This window comes from Anomaloglossus baeobatrachus, chromosome 12 (genome assembly GCF_048569485.1).
Source record: "Anomaloglossus baeobatrachus isolate aAnoBae1 chromosome 12, aAnoBae1.hap1, whole genome shotgun sequence".
In the NCBI taxonomy this organism is placed as follows: domain Eukaryota; kingdom Metazoa; phylum Chordata; class Amphibia; order Anura; family Aromobatidae; genus Anomaloglossus; species Anomaloglossus baeobatrachus.
In genome coordinates, this window is record NC_134364.1 from 240,133 (window position 1) to 257,721 (window position 17,589).

At 55.1% G+C, this 17,589-nt stretch overlaps 1 protein-coding gene across 4 annotated transcripts in view; it reads right to left on the reverse strand.

The window, feature by feature from the left end:
- Positions 1 to 17,589, reverse strand: part of VSX2 (visual system homeobox 2) — a 296,322-nt gene that overhangs the window by 1,320 nt on the left and 277,413 nt on the right. The window lies entirely within an intron of this gene.

A 17,589-nucleotide genomic window follows, 5' to 3' on the forward strand; every position in this document is an offset into this window, starting at 1 on the left:
CCTGTACACAGCGGAGCCCATGGTGGAGGCCACTCTGTATGCTCCTGTACACAGCGGAGCCCATGGTGGAGGCCACTCTGTATGCTCCAGTACACAGCTGAGCCCATGGTGGAGGCCACTCTGTATGCTCCAGTACACAGCGGAGTCCATGGTGGAGGCCACTCTGTATGCTCCAGTACACAGCGGAGTCCATGGTGGAGGCCACTCTGTATGCTCCAGTACACAGCTGAGTCCATGATGGAACCCACTCTGTATGCTCCAGTACACAGCTGAGCCCATGGTGGAGGCCACTCTGTATGCTCCAGTACACAGCTGAGCCCATGGTGGAGGCCACTCTGTATGCTCCAGTACACAGCTGAGCCCATGGTGGAGGCCACTCTGTATACTCCAGTACACAGCTGAGCCCATGGTGGAGGCCACTCTGTATACTCCAGTACACAGCTGAGCCCATGGTGGAGGCCGCTCTGTATGCTCCAGTACACAGCTGAGCCCATGGTGGAGGCCACTCTGTATGCTCCTGTACACAGCTGAGCCCATGGTGGAGGCCACTCTGTATGCTCCAGTACACAGCTGAGCCCATGGTGGAGGCCGCTCTGTATGCTCCAGTACACAGCTGAGTCCATGGTGGAGGCCGCTCTGTATGCTCCAGTACACAGCTGAGCCCATGGTGGAGGCCACTCTGTATGCTCCAGTACACAGCTGAGCCCATGGTGGAGGCCACTCTGTATGCTCCAGTACACAGCTGAGCCCATGGTGGAGGCCACTCTGTATGCTCCAGGACACAGCTGAGCCCATGGTGGAGGCCACTCTGTATGCTCCAGTACACAGCTGAGTCCATGGTGGAGGCCACTCTGTATGCTCCTGTACACAGCGGAGCCCATGGTGGAGGCCACTCTGTATGCTCCTGTACACAGCGGAGCCCATGGTGGAGGCCACTCTGTATGCTCCTGTACACAGCGGAGCCCATGGTGGAGGCCACTCTGTATGCTCCAGTACACAGATGAGCCCATGGTGGAGGCCACTCTGTATGCTCCAGTACACAGCTGAGTCCATGGTGGAGGCCACTCTGTATGCTCCAGTACACAGCTGAGCCCATGGTGGAGGCCACTCTGTATGCTCCAGTACACAGCTGAGCCCATGGTGGAGGCCACTCTGTATGTTCCAGGACACAGCTGAGCCCATGGTGGAGGCCACTCTGTATGCTCCAGTACACAGCGGAGCCCATGGTGGAGGCCACTCTGTATGCTCCTGTACACAGCGGAGCCCATGGTGGAGGCCACTCTGTATGCTCCTGTACACAGCGGAGCCCATGGTGGAGGCCACTCTGTATGCTCCTGTACACAGCAGAGCCCATGGTGGAGGCCACTCTGTATGCTCCAGTACACAGCTGAGCCCATGGTGGAGGCCACTCTGTATGCTCCTGTACACAGCGGAGCCCATGGTGGAGGCCACTCTGTATGCTCCTGTACACAGCGGAGCCCATGGTGGAGGCCGCTCTGTATGCTCCTGTACACAACGGAGCCCATGGTGGAGGCCGCTCTGTATGCTCCACTACACAGCTGAGCCCATGGTGGAGGCCGCTCTGTATGCTCCAGTACACAGCTGAGCCCATGGTGGAGGCCACTCTGTATGCTCCTGTACACAGCTGAGCCCATGGTGGAGGCCACTCTGTATGCTCCAGTACACAGCGGAGTCCATGGTGGAGGCCACTCTGTATGCTCCAGTACACAGCTGAGCCCATGGTGGAGGCCACTCTGTATGCTCCAGTACACAGCTGAGCCCATGGTGGAGGCCACTCTGTATGCTCCAGGACACAGCGGAGCCCATGGTGGAGGCCACTCTGTATGCTCCTGGACACAGCTGAGCCCATGGTGGAGGCCACTCTGTATGCTCCTGTACACAGCTGAGCCCATGGTGGAGGCCACTCTGTATGCTCCTGTACACAGCTGAGCCCATGGTGGAGGCCACTCTGTATGCTCCAGTACACAGCTGAGCCCATGGTGGAGGCCACTCTGTATGCTCCAGTACACAGCTGAGCCCATGGTGGAGGCCACTCTGTATGCTCCAGTACACAGCGGAGTCCATGGTGGAGGCCACTCTGTATGCTCCAGTACACAGCTGAGTCCATGGTGGAGGCCACTCTGTATGCTCCAGTACACAGCTGAGCCCATGGTGGAGGCCACTCTGTATGCTCCAGTACACAGCGGAGTCCATGGTGGAGGCCACTCTGTATTCTCCAGTACACAGCTGAGCCCATGGTGGAGGCCACTCTGTATGCTCCAGTACACAGCGGAGGCCACTCTGTATGCTCCAGTACACAGCTGAGCCCATGGTGGAGGCCACTCTGTATGCTCCAGGACACAGCTGAGCCCATGGTGGAGGCCACTCTGTATGCTCCAGTACACAGCGGAGGCCACTCTGTATGCTCCAGTACACAGCTGAGCCCATGGTGGAGGCCACTCTGTATGCTCCAGGACACAGCTGAGTCCATGGTGGAGGCCACTCTGTATGCTCCAGTACACAGCTGAGTCCATGGTGGAGGCCACTCTGTATGCTCCAGGACACAGCTGAGTCCATGGTGGAGGCCACTCTGTATGCTCCAGTACACAGCGGAGCCCATGGTGGAGGCCGCTCTGTATGCTCCTGTACACAGCTGAGTCCATGGTGGAGGCCGCTCTGTATGCTCCAGTACACAGCGGAGCCCATGGTGGAGGCCGCTCTGTATGCTCCTGTACACAGCTGAGTCCATGGTGGAGGCCGCTCTGTATGCTCCAGTACACAGCTGAGTCCATGGTGGAGGCCACTCTGTATGCTCCAGTACACAGTGGAGCCCATGGTGGAGGCCGCTCTGTATGCTCCAGTACACAGCGGAGCCCATGGTGGAGGCCGCTCTGTATGCTCCTGTACACAGCTGAGTCCATGGTGGAGGCCGCTCTGTATGCTCCAGTACACAGCGGAGCCCATGGTGGAGGCCACTCTGTATGCTCCAGTACACAGCGGAGCCCATGGTGGAGGCCACTCTGTATGCTCCAGTACACAGCGGAGTCCATGGTGGAGGCCGCTCTGTATGCTCCTGTACACAGCTGAGCCCATGGTGGAGGCCGCTCTGTATGCTCCAGTACACAGCTGAGCCCATGGTGGAGGCCACTCTGTATGCTCCTGTACACAGCTGAGCCCATGGTGGAGGCCGCTCTGTATGCTCCAGTACACAGCGGAGCCCATGGTGGAGGCCACTCTGTATGCTCCAGTACACAGCGGAGCCCATGGTGGAGGCCGCTCTGTATGCTCCAGTACACAGCGGAGCCCATGGTGGAGGCCACTCTGTATGCTCCAGTACACAGCGGAGCCCATGGTGGAGGCCGCTCTGTATGCTCCTGTACACAGCTGAGTCCATAGTGGAGGCCGCTCTGTATGCTCCAGTACACAGCGGAGCCCATAGTGGAGGCCACTCTGTATGCTCCAGTACACAGCGGAGCCCATGGTGGAGGCCGCTCTGTATGCTCCAGTACACAGCTGAGTCCATAGTGGAGGCCACTCTGTATGCTCCAGTACACAGCGGAGCCCATGGTGGAGGCCGCTCTGTATGCTCCTGTACACAGCTGAGCCCATGGTGGAGGCCGCTCTGTATGCTCCAGTACACAGCGGAGCCCATGGTGGAGGCCCTCTGATTTCATTGCCCATCATGGGCTTCTGTCACCACTCACAGGTGCATTAAAGCTTTCCCGTTTTAGATTGCTCGCCCTAATTAGCAATGACCCTTTTTCACCCCGCAGAATCCAGTGTCCTAGTAAACAGAAGAGAGGACCCCCTAATAACATGTGCAGGTAGCAGCGGGCGGAGGGTCCTACACATTACATTATGGCCAATAATGGGCACGTGTGGCTCGTTCACAGGTCAATCGTAGGGATTGTTAGATCTACTTAGATTGTGAACAAGAAACGTCCTGATTGGAGGCTTTCTCCAAGAATCCCTGTCTCTACAACGATGAGGAAGATCTGCGGCAACTGAGAATGAAGAAGGCTACACACAAGGCTATGGAGGCCGCTCAGGACCACTCCACGTGTCTAATGTGGCGGGGAAAAGGCTTCCTGATACATGGCCAACACTACACATTGCACTGGTCACGGCTCTACAGTCATGGCCAGAAGATGTGAGAATGACACCACAATGCTATTTTCACATGATCTGTTCCTTCTGGTGTTTAATTGTGTCTGATGTTTACGTCACATACAGAAATATAATTGCAATCATATTATGAGACCAGAAGCTTCTATTGACATTAGAATGAGTTAATGCAGCAAGTCAATATTTGCAGTGTTGCCCCTTCTTCTTCAGGACCTCTGCCATTCTCCCGGGCAGCTGTCAATCATCTTCTGGAGCAAATCCTGACTGATCGCCGTCCATTCTTGCATAAGCAATGCTTGCATTTTGCCAGAATTTGTTGGTTTTTGTTTGTCCACCCGTCTCTTGATGATTGCCCACAAGTTCTCAATGGGATTAAGATCTGGGGAGTTTCCAGGCCATGGACCCAAAATCTCTATGTTTTGTTCCATGAGCCATTTAGTGATCCCCTTTGCTTTATGGCAAGGTGCTCCATCATGCTGGAAAAGGCATTGTTGGGCGCCTGCTCTTGGACAGTTGGGAGAAGCTGCTCTTGGAGGACATTCTGGTCCCATTCTTTATTCATGGCTGTGTTTTTAGGCCAGACTGTGAGTGGTGCGATTCCCTTGGCTGAGAAGCAATCCCACACATGAATGGTTTCCGGATGCTTCACAGTTGGCATGAGACAAGACTGGTGGTAGCGCTCACCTCTTCTTCTCCTAATTAGCTGTTTCCAGATGTCCCAAACAATCCAAAAGGGGATTCATCTGAGAAAATGACTTTCCCCCAGTCCTCAGCAGTCCACTCCCTGTACCTTTTGCAGAATATCAGTCGGTCCCTGATGTTTTTTCTGGAGAGAAGTGGCTTCTTTGCTGCCGTCCTTGAAACCAGGCCTTGCTCCAGCAGTCTCCGCCTCACAGTGCGTGCAGAAGCACTCACACCAGCCTGCTGCCATTGCTGAGCTAGCCCGACACTGCTGGTAGTCCCATCCCGCAGCTGAAACAGGTTTAAGATACGGTCCTGGCGTTTGCTGGTCCTTCTTGGGCGCCCTGGAGCCTTTTTGGCAACAATGGAAGCTCTCTCCTTGAAGTTCTTGATGATGTGATAGATTGGTGACTGAGGTGCAATCTTTGTAGCTGCGATACTCTTCCCTGTTAGGCCATTTTTGTGCAGAGCAATGATGGCTGCACGTGTTTCTTTAGAAATAACCATGGTTAACTGAAGAGAAACAATGATACCAAGCACCAGCCTCCTTTTTACGTGTCCAGTGGTGTCATTCTTACTTAATCATGACTGATCGCCAGCCCTGTCCTCATCAACACCCACACCTGTGTTAATGGAACAATCACTAAAACAATGTTAGCTGCTCCTTTTAAGGCAGGAATGCAATGATGTTGAAATGTGTTTTGGGGGTTAAAGTTCATTTTCTTAGCCAATATTGACTTTGCAAGTAATTGCTGTTAAGCTGATCACTCTTCATGACATTCTGGAGTATATGCAAATTGCCATTAGAAAAATGTAAGCAGTAAACTTTGTAAAAAATTAATTGTAGCATTCTCAAAACTTTTGGCCATGACTGTATGTACACTACTACCCTTGACAAGGTTTGCAGCTCTGCTATTCTCCTGGTAAATATTATGGCCAGGAGAAATGCAGCCTTAAAGTATAAATAATTATGTATATATCCCCCTATATACAGTATGAGTCCCCAAATAGTCTCCATATACACAGTATGAGCCCCCCCTACATACATGCACACTTCTCACACACAGAAAAAAGCACTCACCTCACCCCACCCTCGTTCCCCCGGTGCTCTGCTCCGGTCTCTGGTGCTCTGCTCCGGTCTCTGGTGCTCTGCTCCGGTCTCTGGTGCCCTGCTCCGGTCTCCGGTGCCCTGCTCCGGTCTCCGGTGCCCTGCTCCGGTCTCCGGTGCCCTGCTCCGGTCTCCGGTGCCCTGCTCCGGTCTCCGGTGCCCTGCTCCGGTCTCCGGTGCCCTGCTCCGGTCTCTGGTGCTCTGCTCCGGTCTCCGGTGCTCTGCTCCGGTCTCCGGTCCTGTCTCCGGTGCTCTGCTCCGGTCTCCGGTGCTCTGCTCCGGTCTCCGGTGCCCTGCTCCGGTCTCCGGTGCCCTGCTCCGGTGCACGGACTCTCCACACAGCAGATGTAATGAAGTGATGCCATCACATCTGCTGTCTGTCACACGGTGTGATTGGTGGAAGAAGGAGCGTCCTCAGGGTGCAGATAGCTGTGACATTGGGACGCAAGCAGCTCAAGGCCATGATGCGGCCTCACTTTATCCAGGTCTGATATAAAGGATTCTAAAATCATCGGACCTGAGTCTTAGTTATGGCCAGCTCCCTATGAACCTCTAAAAGCCTTCCACATAATCGCCTAATCTTGAAGGTTGTACCGTACTCCTCCTGAAGTACCATTGTGAGGCTGATTGCCGTGAGATCAATGTTGGCACTCCCCACATCCCAAGAATCGGCAACAAAGCTCCGATTTATTGGCCATTCTTCTTGATTGTTCGAAATTGACTTAAGCGGGCTTTACACACTACAGCGATCTCGTTGGGGTCACGGATTGTGTGACGCACATCCGGCCGCTGTAGCGATGTCGTAGCGTGTGACTCCTAGGAGCGATTTTGGATCGTTGCAAAAACGTCCAAAATCGCTCCTCGTTGACATGGGGGTCCGCTCCCAATTATCGCTGCTGTCGCTGAGGCGAAGTTGATCCTCGTCCCTGCGGCAGCACACATCGCTACGTGTGACGCCGCAAGAACGAGGATCATCTCCTTACCTGCCTCCGGCCACAATGCGGAAGGAAGGAGGTGGGCGGGATGTTATGTCCCGCTCATCTCTGCCCCTCCACTATCATTGGGCGGCCGCTTAGTGACGTTGCTGTGACGCCAAACGGACCGCCCCCTTAGAAAGGAGGCGATTCGCTGGTCACAGCGACGTCGAATGCCATGTAAGTACGTGTGACGGGGGTGCGCGATTTTGTGCGCGACGGACAGCGTTATGCCCGTTGCGCACAAACGATGGGGGTGGGTCTCATGCTAGCGATATCGGGCCGGATATTGCAGCATGTAAAGCCACCCTTAGTCAATGTTGAGGAAGGTACATTACGTGGAACTAGGGTTAGGATCAACCTAAGGCTGGAGTCACACTTGTGATCCTCACTCGAGTCACACACCTCACCCGGCACGGCTGGCCGCTCTCCGGACAGGAGCACGCAGCTGCATAGAAATACATGAAGCGGCCCCGCTCCTGTGAGAGAGCGGCCAGCCGTGGCGGGTGATGATACTCTCGTGAGTCACACACCTCACCCGGCACGGCTGGCCGCTCTCCGGACAGGAGCACGCAGCTGCATAGAAATACATGAAGCGGCCCCGCTCCTGTGAGAGAGCAGCCAGCCGTGCCGGGTGATGATACTCTCGTGAGTCGCACACCTCACCCGGCACGGCTGGCGCTCTCCGGACAGGAGCACGCAGCTGCATAGAAATACATGAAGCGGCCCCGCTCCTGTGAGAGAGCGGCCAGCCGTGGCGGGTGATGATACTCTCGTGAGTCACACACCTCACCCGGCACGGCTGGCCGCTCTCCGGACAGGAGCACGCAGCTGCATAGAAATACATGAAGCGGCCCCGCTCCTGTGAGAGAGCGGCCAGCCGTGCCGGGTGACTATACTCTCGTGAGTCACACACATCACCCGGCACGGCTGGCCGCTCTCCGGACAGGAGCACGCAGCTGCATAGAAATACATGAAGCGGCCCCGCTCCTGTGAGAGAGCGGCCAGCCGTGGCGGGTGATGATACTCTCGTGAGTCACACACATCACCCGGCACGGCTGGCCGCTCTCCGGACAGGAGCACGCAGCTGCATAGAAATACATGAAGCGGCCCCGCTCCTGTGAGAGAGCGGCCAGCCGTGCCGGGTGATGATACTCTCGTGAGTCACACACCTCACCCGGCACGGCTGGCGCTCTCCGGACAGGAGCACGCAGCTGCATAGAAATACATGAAGCGGCCCCGCTCCTGTGAGAGAGCGGCCAGCCGTGGCGGGTGATGATACTCTCGTGAGTCACACACCTCACCCGGCACGGCTGGCCGCTCTCCGGACAGGAGCACGCAGCTGCATAGAAATACATGAAGCGGCCCCGCTCCTGTGAGAGAGCGGCCAGCCGTGCCGGGTGATGATACTCTCGTGAGTCGCACACCTCACCCGGCACGGCTGGCGCTCTCCGGACAGGAGCACGCAGCTGCATAGAAATACATGAAGCGGCCCCGCTCCTGTGAGAGAGCGGCCAGCCGTGGCGGGTGATGATACTCTCGTGAGTCACACACCTCACCCGGCACGGCTGGCCGCTCTCCGGACAGGAGCACGCAGCTGCATAGAAATACATGAAGCGGCCCCGCTCCTGTGAGAGAGCGGCCAGCCGTGCCGGGTGATGATACTCTCGTGAGTCACACACCTCACCCGGCACGGCTGGCCGCTCTCCGGACAGGAGCACGCAGCTGCATAGAAATACATGAAGCGGCCCCGCTCCTGTGAGAGAGCGGCCAGCCGTGCCGGGTGATGATACTCTCGTGAGTCACACACCTCACCCGGCACGGCTGGCCGCTCTCCGGACAGGAGCACGCAGCTGCATAGAAATACATGAAGCGGCCCCGCTCCTGTGAGAGAGCGGCCAGCCGTGGCGGGTGATGATACTCTCGTGAGTCACTGAAGTGTGACTCCATCCTAATGCAATGACCCTTCTGATTTTTTTTTTTATATTACTTTGAGAAATAGGGGCTTCTTGTGCGCACCGTGCTGTTATAAACGCTGCGTTTAATTTGCATATTTTGTGGCAAAAATTCAGCGTCCAGAGAAGCAGCGTGTCAGTTGTTTTTGCCATTTCTGCAGCGTTTTGCTAATATTGAAGTCAATGAGAAGTAGCAAAAAGCAAGAAACATCCTAATTCCAGCGTTTTCCCTGCCTTCTGCTGCAGAAACATGCGCATTGGACTTCATAAGCGCAAGCTTCTCTGACATTGAAATAATGGAATATGTCCCTGTACACACACATAGTCCGACAATTAAATTATCGGAAAATATAAATATTGATATTTTACCGCTAAATAGTATAAAACCGCTATAATTATATGAAATATAACCATTTTCTTTATTATTTCAATAATTATCTGTGTTCCTTTGTTTCATTGTTTGACTGTTTAAACTTTATTAAGCAGTGTCTTTATGTTCAAAACGCATCTTTCAAAACGCAATGGAAAAGCAGGTAAAAAGCGCAAAAAACGCGGCTAAAACGCGGTAAATACGCATGCGTTTTTCATAGTATCATAGTTTTTAAGGTTGAAGGGAGACTCTAAGTCCATCTAGTTCAACCCGTAGCCTAACATGTTGATCCAGAGGAAGGCAAAAAAACCCCAATGTGTCAAATAAGCTCCAATGGGGAAAAAATGTCCTTCCTCCGTCCACATCCGGCAATCAGACTAGTTCCCTGGATCAATACCCTGTCATAAAATCTAATATACATAACTGGTAATATTACATTTTTCAGGAAAGGCGTCCAGGCTCTGCTTAATGTTAGTAGTGAATCACTCATTACAACATCATGCGGCAGAGAGTTCCATAGTCTCACTGCTCGTACAGTAAAGAATCCTCGTCTGTGATTATGATTAAACCTTCTTTCCTCAAGACGTAGCGGATGCCCCCGTGTTCCAGTCGCAGGCCTAGGTGTAAGCAGATCTTTGGAAAGGTCTCTGTACTGTCCCCTCATATATTTATACATTGTGATTAGATCCCCCCTAAGCCTTCGTTTTTCCTGTCTTGGTGTTGCAGCCCCCCCATTCCTCTAATAATCTTGGTGGTCTTCTCTGCACCCTCTCCAGTTCAGCTATGTCCTTCTTATATATCGGTGAGCAGAATTGTACACAGTATATAAGTGCGGTCGCACTAGTGACTTGTACAGAGGTAGAACTATATTTTTTTCATGAACACTTCTACCTCTTTTAATACATCCCATTATTTTATTAGCCCTGGCAGCAGCTGCCTGACACTGGCCACTAAAGTGAAGTTTACCATCCACCCATACACCCAAGTCTTTTTCTGTGTCTGTTTTACCCAGTGTTCTACAATTAAGTACATAATCATAAATGTTATTTCCTCTACCCAAGTGCATGACCTTACATTTATATACATTAAACTTCAATTGCCACTTCTCAGCCCAATCCTCCAATTTACATAAATCTCCCTGTAATAATGCTATTTTGTGGTCAAAAGCAACTTTGGCAAAATCAATTACTGCCAGAGGGTGCGTTTTGAACTGCAAGTAGGACGCGCAAAGTGCGCACACAGCCTAACACCAGAGCATAGTCTGACACCAGAGCATAGTCTGACACCAGAGCATAGTCTGACACCAGAGCATAGTCTGACACCAGAGCATAGTCTGACACCAGAGCATAGCCTAACACCAGAGCATAGCCTAACACCAGAGCATAGCCTAACACCAGAGCATAGCCTAACACCAGAGCATAGCCTGACACCAGAGCATAGCCTAACACCAGAGCATAGTCTGACACCAGAGCATAGTCTGACACCAGAGCATAGCCTAACACCAGAGCATAGCCTAACACCAGAGCATAGCCTAACACCAGAGCATAGTCTGACACCAGAGCATAGTCTGAGGTTGCCTTTCCATTGTTATTATCTGTGCTGTTTATGTAATAGCTGCTCCATGGACAATGCTGATCTGTGTATCTTGTGAGATGTACGCATGCCTTGAGCAGCCGTTCTAGGGGAATGTGAATACGTCTGCACTCGATGTCAGCGTGTTACATATTTGGAAGCCCAGGTAATGACTAAATATGCAGCTCGCAACACTCAGGAGCATTGTAAACCTGGAGAAGAGTTTAGAGCTCACTGAGCGTCTCTGCTAGGGCCAATGCTATGGAGGAGGGTCAGGACCCAGAGGTAGGTAGCTGGGTAACAGTCATCCACGAGTATTGAGGGAATTGAGCTCAGTAATTGACAGACCGCTGTATCTCCTCTTCTCAGACTCGCTTGTAACGGTTGGTGCCTCAGGATTGGAGGATTGCTGATGTGGTACCGATATTTAAGAAAGGTAAGAGGGTAGATCCAGGCAACTACCGTCCAGTAAGCCTGACATCAGTAGTATGCAAAGTTTTTGAGGGCATTTTAAGGAATGACATGCAAAAATATATTGCAGAAAATAATCTAATAACTGACAGACAGCATGGATTCATGGGAGATAAGTGGTGTGTGACCAGCATGTTGGGGTTCTATGAAGAGGTGAGTGCAGCTCTGGATATAATGCAGCTGAGGGGATTTATCTGGACTTTGTAAAGGCATTTTCTCCTGTACCACACAATAGCCTTATACTAAAGCTCCAGAAGCAAGAACTAGGGGAAACTATATGCAACTGGGTAAGGAATTGGCTAAAAGATAGGAAACAAAGAGTAGTCATAAATGGTACATTCTCTAAATGGGCTATAGTCAGCAGTGGGGACCGCAGGGATCTGTACCGGGAGCAGTGGGGACCGCAGGGATCTGTACTGGGAGCAGTGGGGGCCGCAGGGATCTGTACCGGGAGCAGTGGGGACGGCAGGGATCTGTACTGGGAGCAGTGGGGACCGCAGTGATCTGTACTGGGAGCAGTGGGGACCGCAGGGATCTGTACTGGGAGCAGTGGGGGCTGCAGGGATCTGTACTGGGAGCAGTGGGGGCCGCAGGGATCTGTACTGGGAGCAGTGGGGACGGCAGGGATCTGTACTGGGAGCAGTGGGGACGGCAGGGATCTGTACTGGGAGCAGTGGGGACGGCAGGGATCTGTACTGGGAGCAGTGGGGACCGCAGGGATCTGTACTGGGAGCAGTGGGGACCGCAGGGATCTGTACTGGGAGCAGTGGGGACCGCAGGGATCTGTACTGGGAGCAGTGGGGGCCGCAGGGATCTGTAGTGGGAGCAGTGGGGACCGCAGGGATCTGTACTGGGAGCAGTGGGGGCCGCAGGGATCTGTACTGGGAGCAGTGGGGGCCGCAGGGATCTGTACTGGGAGCAGAGGGGGCCGCAGGGATCTGTACTGGGAGCAGTGGGAATGGCAGGGATCTGTACATGCGAGCAGTGGGGACCGCAGGAATCTGTACTGGGAGCAGTGGGGACCGCAGGGATCTGTACTGGGAGCAGTGGGAATGGCAGGGATCTGTACTGGGAGCAGTGGGGACCGCAGGGATCTGTACTGGGAGCAGTGGGAATGGCAGGGATCTGTACTGGGAGCAGTGGAAACAGCAGGGATCTGTACTGAGAGCAGTGGGAATGGCAGGGATCTGTACTGGGAGCAGTGGGGACCGCAGGGATCTGTACTGGGAGCAGTGGGAATGGCAGGGATCTGTACTGGGAGCAGTGGGGACCGCAGGGATCTGTACTGGGAGCAGTGGGAATGGCAGGGATCTGTACTGGGAGCAGTGGGGGCCGCAGGGATCTGTACTGGGAGCAGTGGGGACCGCAGGGATCTGTACTGGGAGCAGTGGGGACCGCAGGGATCTGTACTGGGAGCAGTGGGGGCCGCAGGGATCTGTACTGGGAGCAGTGGGGACCGCAGGGATCTGTACTGGGAGCAGTGGGGACCGCAGGGATCTGTACTGGGAGCAGTGGGGACCGCAGGGATCTGTACTGGGAGCAGTGGGGACGGCAGGGATCTGTACTGGGAGCAGTGGGAATGGCAGGGATCTGTACTGTGAGCAGTGGGGGCCGCAGGGATCTGTACTGGGAGCAGTGGGGACCGCAGGGATCTGTACTGGGAGCAGTGGGGACCGCAGGGATCTGTACTGGGAGCAGTGGGGACCGCAGGGATCTGTACTGGGAGCAGTGGGGACCGCAGGGATCTGTACTGGGAGCAGTGGGGACGGCAGGGATCTGTACTGGGAGCAGTGGGAATGGCAGGGATCTGTACTGGGAGCAGTGGGGGCCGCAGGGATCTGTACTGGGAGCAGTGGGGACCGCAGGGATCTGTACTGGGAGCAGTGGGGACCGCAGGGATCTGTACTGGGAGCAGTGGGGGCCGCAGGGATCTGTACTGGGAGCAGTGGGGACCGCAGGGATCTGTACTGGGAGCAGTGGGGACCGCAGGGATCTGTACTGGGAGCAGTGGGGACGGCAGGGATCTGTACTGGGAGCAGTGGGAATGGCAGGGATCTGTACTGGGAGCAGTGGGGGCCGCAGGGATCTGTACTGGGAGCAGTGGGGACCGCAGGGATCTGTACTGGGAGCAGTGGGGACCGCAGGGATCTGTACTGGGAGCAGTGGGGACCGCAGGGATCTGTACTGGGAGCAGTGGGGACGGCAGGGATCTGTACTGGGAGCAGTGGGAATGGCAGGGATCTGTACTGGGAGCAGTGGGGGCCGCAGGGATCTGTACTGGGAGCAGTGGGGACCGCAGGGATCTGTACTGGGAGCAGTGGGGACGGCAGGGATCTGTACTGGGAGCAGTGGGGGCCGCAGGGCTCTGTACTGGGAGCAGTGGAAACGGCAGGGATCTGTACCGGGAGCAGTGGGAATGGCAGGGATCTGTACTGGGAGCAGTGGGGACCGCAAGGATCTGTACTGGGAGCAGTGGGGACCTCAGGGATCTGTACTGGGAGCAGTGGGGACCGCAGGGATCTGTACTGGGAGCAGTGGGGGCCGCAGGGATCTGTACTGGGAGCAGTGGGGGCCGCAGGGATCTGTACTGGGAGCAGTGGGGGCCGCAGGGATCTGTACTGGGAGCAGCGGGGGCCGCAGGGATCTGTGCTGGGAGCAGTGGGGACCGCAGGGATCTGTACTGGGGGCAGTGGGGGCCACAGGGATCTGTACTGGGAGCAGTGGGAATGGCAGGGATCTGTACTGGGAGCAGTGGGAATGGCAGGGATCTGTACTGGGAGCAGCGGGGGCCGCAGGGATCTGTGCTGGGAGCAGTGGGGACCGCAGGGATCTGTACTGGGGGCAGTGGGGGCCGCAGGGATCTGTACTGGGAGCAGTGGAAACGGCAGGGATCTGTACCGGGAGCAGTGGGAACGGCAGGGATCTGTACTGGGAGCAGTGGGGACCGCAGGGATCTGTACTGGGAGCAGTGGGGACCGCAGGGATCTGTACTGGGAGCAGTGGGGACGGCAGGGATCTGTACTGGGAGCAGTGGGAATGGCAGGGATCTGTACTGGGAGCAGTGGGGGCCGCAGGGATCTGTGCTGGGAGCAGTGGGGACCGCAGGGATCTGTACTGGGGGCAGTGGGGGCCGCAGGGATCTGTACTGGGAGCAGTGGGGACCGCAGAGATCTGTACTGGGAGCAGTGGGGACCGCAGAGATCTGTACTGGGAGCAGTGGGGACCGCAGGGATCTGTACTGGGAGCAGTGGAGGCCGCAGGGATCTGTACTGGGAGCAGTGGAGGCCGCAGGGATCTGTACTGGGAGCAGTGGGGACGGCAGGGATCTGTACTGGGAGCAGTGGGGGCCGCAGGGATCTGTACTGGGAGCAGTGGGGGCCGCAGGGATCTGTACTGGGAGCAGTGGAGGCCGCAGGGATCTGTACTGGGAGCAGTGGGGACGGCAGGGATCTGTACTGGGAGCAGTGGGGGCCGCAGGGATCTGTACTGGGAGCAGTGGGGACCGCAGGGATCTGTACTGGGAGCAATGGGGGCCGCAGGGATCTGTACTGGGAGCAGTGGAGACTGCAGGGATCTGTACTGGGAGCAGTGGGGACCCCAGGGATCTGTACTGGGAGCAGTGGGGACCGCAGGGATCTGTACTGGGAGCAGTGGGGACCGCAGGGATCTGTACTGGGAGCAGTGGGGACCGCAGGGATCTGTACTGGGAGCAGTGGGGGCCGCAGGGATCTGTACTGGGAGCAGTGGAGACTGCAGGGATCTGTACTGGGAGCAGTGGGGGCCGCAGGGATCTGTACTGGGAGCAGTGGGGACCGCAGGGATCTGTACTGGGAGCAGTGGAGACTGCAGGGATCTGTACTGGGAGCAGTGGGGACCGCAGGGATCTGTACTGGGAGCAGTGGGGGCCGCAGGGATCTGTACTGGGAGCAGTGGAGACTGCAGGGATCTGTACTGGGAGCAGTGGGGACCGCAGGAATTTGTGCTTGGACCGATTCTTTTTAATCTCTTTATTAATGACCTTGTGGATGGGATTGATAGTAAAGTGTCAGTCTTTGCTGATGGCACCAAACTATGTAGGAGATTAATAACTGATCTTGATAGTAAAATATTACAAAACAATCTGGATAAGGGTACTTTCACACTTGCGTTTCTCCTTCAGTCGCAATCCGCCGTTTTGGAAAACAGCGGAATCCGTTAACAGATTCCGCTGCTTCCCATAGACTTGTATGGACGACGGATTTCGACTGATTGAACTGCGTTGCTTCCGCTGGCCGATGTTGAGTTGCTTCCGCCGGGCAGAAGGAACGCAGCATGTAACTTTTTTAAGCAGTGGAATCCTTAGGATTTTGCTGCGCATGCTCTCTCTGGCTCCTTGCACATGTAACCAGGGTACACATCGAGTTACTAAGCAAAGCGCTTTGCTTAGTTACCCAATATTTACCCTGGCTACGTGTGCAAGGAGCCAGAGCTAAGTGGTGTACGCTGGTAACCAAGGTAGATATCGGGTAACCAAGGAAAGTGCAGGGAGACCGACACTTCCCCGCTTGGCTCCGCCCCCTCCCGCACTCCACTCTGCATGTACACACAGACACACGCGCACACAGACACACACACACACACACCTGTCCCCAGCCATGCAGTCCCCGGCACAGACGTCTTCAGCCCCATGGCCCCGCTTGGCTCCACCCACCCCGCACTCCGCCCCCCGCACACATTCTCGGTGGCCGAACGATCAGCTGATCACTTGCGGTTTATTTTGTGGATTTGCCGCGGTTTTGCTGCAGTCATTCCAAGCACACTGCAGTTTTTTCCCCTAAGGCGCTGTGCGCACGCTGTGGTTTATGTTGCGGATTTGCCGCGGTTTTGCTGCAGTCATTCCCAGCACACTGCGGTTGTTTCCCCTAAGGCCCTGTGCGCACGCTGCGGTTTATGTTGTGGATCTGCCGTGGTTTTGCTGCAGTCATTCCCAGCACACTGCGGTTGTTTCCCCTAAGGCCCTGTGCACACGCTGCGGTTTATGTTGCGGATTTGCCGCGGTTTTGCTGCAGTCATTCCCAGCACACTGCGGTTATTTCCCCTAAGGTCCTGTGCGCACGCTGCGGTTTATGTTGTGGATTTGCCGTGGTTTTGCTGCAGTCATTCCCAGCACACTGTGGTTGTTTCCCCTAAGGCCCTGTGCGCACGCTGCGGTTTATGTTGTGGATTTGCCGCGGTTTTGCTGCAGTCATTCCCAGCACACTGTGGTTGTTTCCCCTAAGGCCCTGTGCGCACGCTGCGGTTTATGACGCGGATTTGCCGCGGTTATGCTGCAGTCATTCCCAGCACACTGCTGTTTTTTTCCCCTAAAGGTTTTGCTGCAGAATTTCTGCAGCAAAAACAATGAGCAGTCACTTTTCTGCAGGTACCTGCGGTTTTTGCCATAGATAATGGTAAAAAAATCACAGGGACCAACCCCCGGAAAAACCACAGCAAACCGCGGCAAAAACGCGGGGACGCTTTTATCACAGTTTTTGCCGCAGGTGAAATATTCTGCCAGAGCGTGTGGATTTTTCTTAAGAATAGTCAATTTTCTAGTGGCCACATAGCCCAACTTTACCATTTAGTGTTTGCCTTAAAGGGAACCTGTCACCAGATTTGGGGCCTATAAGCTGCGGCCTCCACCAGTGAGCTCTTATATACATCAATCTAACATGCTGTATATAAGAGCCCAGGCCGCTGTGTACAATGTAAAAATCACTCTATAATACTCACCTAAAGGGCGGGGCAGACTGGTCAGATGGGTGTCTCTGTTCTCCGGTATCGGCTCCTCCTCTTTCAGGCATCTTTGTCCTTCTTCTGAAGCCGGGGTGCATGACGCGTCATACACACTCGCCGGCATTGAGGTCCTGCGCAGGCGCACTTATCCACACTCGCCGGCACTGAGGTCCTGCGCAGGCGCACTACAATACTAACCCTAACCCTGCTTAGGTCAGATCAAAGTGCGCCTGAGCAGGACCTCAATGCCGGCGAGTGTGGATAAGTGCGCCTGCGCTGGACCTTAATGCTGGTGAGTGTGGATAAGTGCGCCTGCGCAGGACCTCAATGCTGGTGAGTGTGGATAAGTGCACCTGCGCAGGACCTCAATGCCAGTGAGTGTGGATAAGTGCGCCTGCGCAGGACCTCAATGCTGGTGAGTGTGGATAAGTGCGACTGCGCAGGACCTCAATGCTGGTGAGTGTGGATAAGTGCGCCTGTGCAGGACCTCAATGCCGGCGAGTGTGGATAAGTGCGCCTGCGCTGGACCTCAATGCCGGTGAGTATGGATAAGTGCGCCTGCGCAGGACCTCAATGCCG